This window comes from Glycine max, chromosome 19 (assembly GCF_000004515.6).
Source record: "Glycine max cultivar Williams 82 chromosome 19, Glycine_max_v4.0, whole genome shotgun sequence".
Lineage (NCBI taxonomy): Eukaryota > Viridiplantae > Streptophyta > Magnoliopsida > Fabales > Fabaceae > Glycine > Glycine max.
This window is the reverse complement of record NC_038255.2, coordinates 32,198,822-32,201,380: the sequence shown is the minus strand read 5'-3', so window position 1 is coordinate 32,201,380 and position 2,559 is coordinate 32,198,822. Positions and strand designations below refer to the sequence as shown.

Below are 2,559 nucleotides of genomic sequence, written 5' to 3'. Positions count from 1 at the left end.
ACCACAGACCCTTGCAACAGGTACAGATTTCTGGTTCAAGGCCAGCTGGGTTACCAAGTTAACCAATGCATCCAGTTTGCCTTCAAGCTTCTTAGTTTCAGATGATGTAGCTGAGTTTGTAGCTACCTCATGCACTCCTCTAATGACTATAGCATCATTTCTGGCGCTAAACTGTTGGGAGTTGGAAGCCATCTTCTCAATTAAATTTCTGGCTTCAGCAGGAGTCATGTCTCCAAGGGCTCCACCACTGGCAGCATCTATCGTACTTCTCTCCATATTACTGAGTCCTTCATAAAATATTGGAGAAGCAGCTGCTCTGAAATCTGATGGTGAGGGCAACTGGCACATAGTTTTTTAAATCTCTCCCAGTATTCATACAGGCTCTCTCCACTGAGTTGTCTAATACCTGAGATATCCTTCCTGATGGTTGTGGTCCTGGAAGCAGGGAAAATTTTTTCTAAGAATACTCTCTTCAGGTCATCCCAGCTCGTGATGGACCTTGGAGCAAGGTAATACAGCCAGTCCTTTGCCACTCCCTCTAAAGAATGAGGAAAAGCCTTCAGAAATATATGATCCTCTTGGACATCTGGGGGTTTCATGGTGGAGCAGACAATATGAAATTCCTTCAAATGTTTGTGCGGGTCTTCACCTGCAAGGCCATGAAACTTTGGAAGCAAATGAATCAGTCCAGTTTTAAGAACATATGGGACATCCTCATCAGGGTATTGGATGCACAAGCTTTCGTAGGTGAAATCAGGTGCAGCCATTTCCCTTAGAGTCCTCTCACGGGGTGGAGGTTGTGCCATGTTCTCAGAATGTTCAAAATCAGAATGCTAAGAATCAGAATGCTCAAAATTGTAATGCTCAAAATCAGGATGTTCAAAATCACCAATAACAGAATGCACAGATTCACCAGTAATGGAATGCTCAGGATGATCAAAAGGTATAAAATGATGCCTAACTAATCTATGAAATGTCCTATCTATCTTAGGATCAAAGGGTTGTAAGTCATATGGATTGCCTCTAGTCATACACTACATTCAGCATGCACAACTAGCTGCTTTGTCATGTAAATAAAGGTGCAGGTTTGAACTACAGCTACCCTCAAATGATATCCAAATGACTTGAAATTTTGTGAGCAACCTTATAAAATGATGAGAAGATAGCAAAAAAAATTTCAGGCAAAAATTCAAAGTCTAACTATGGAAGCTAAAAATGGTAGGTTAAGAAATATAAGTGAATAAAACTTGAAAAATAAAAAACTTTTGACAGAATCACTATTTTTGGACGATGGAGACCCCAAATACATATATAATAATTGTGATTCTGATAACCGGAGCAAAAGTTATGGCCGTTTGAAGTTTCGACAAACACAAAATTTGCTACTTTTTTGGAACTTTCAAATCTGACCAAACTAAAGGCTCTAGCTATTTTTCCCACAAAATATAGATTAAAAGAAGTTACCACAAAAAAAATTCAGCCAAAAATAACAACTCTAGCTACTAAAACAAAAAATCTCAAATAATTCAGCATGGGTGGTCGCTAACATCCGTCTCTACTTGATTTCTACTACTACTCTGTTTTGCCGCAAGCAAAAGCGGTCGCTAAGTCCGTCGCAAAACACTATTCACAGCAAAACACCCAAAACTGAAATAGGGGAAGCGCTTAATAGGAAAACTGAAACAGAACACACACTAAACAAAATACCAGGACACTAACACAATACTAATAATTAAACATAAAACACGAAGGAATTAAACACACAACACTAGCTAGCTATTATGAACCTTTAGACACTGCTCCCCGGCAACGGCACCAAATTTGATCGAGGCCGTACCCGAATCAAATAAACATGATAATGCAGTAACTAGGAAGTGATCCTAGGTCGTTTCCCAACGAGCAATGATAAACCAAATGTTCATAATATACTTGCAGTAACAGTAACGATTGGGGGGGGGGTTTGTTTGTTTTGTGATTTAAGGAGCAGAACAAGTAAACTGGAATACGAAACTAATAATATTAAAAATGGGTTGTTTCCTCTGATTCAGAAGCCATTCTCTTATCCTGGGTTATGGAGAATTCGTCCCTAACAGTAACCACTTAATCCAACCCTATTTCAATTTACTAAGCGAAAATCAACCTAGGGTTGTCAATACGTGATTAGGCACTACATACACCAGTTAGCCCTTCGTCCATTAAACATGAACGCAAGTTAGGCTCAGAGGCAATTAATCGAACACGAAGCGTGCACTGATTAATGTTCACGAATTTGGGTTAACTGGTGAAGGGAAAACTGCCAGGGAACCACATTATAAACGAAACCTCAAAGAGAGTTGGGCTTCTTCCTCAGAAGGAAACAACACCAGAATAATTAGCCTTCCATAGATTCAAACAGAAAATGTAAATGAAACATGAAGCAGAAACGTAAATAACAAAAACGTAAATGAGACAGAAACGAAAATGAAAACAGAAACGTAAATGAAACTAGAAGAAGAAACAAGAACGAAATTGTAATTAGAAGCAGGAAATGGGAAATTGCATTAAGAACGAAAACAATAG

The 2,559-nt window shown here is 38.8% G+C and overlaps 1 non-coding gene across 1 annotated transcript; it reads left to right on the top strand.

Moving 5' to 3' along the window:
- The first annotated feature begins 321 nt into the window (after positions 1-321).
- LOC113000519 (small nucleolar RNA R71) lies at positions 322-428 on the top strand. Its single transcript, XR_003265852.1, has one exon. It is a non-coding gene; the product is annotated as a small nucleolar RNA R71 (small nucleolar RNA).
- Positions 429-2,559: the final 2,131 nt, after the last annotated feature.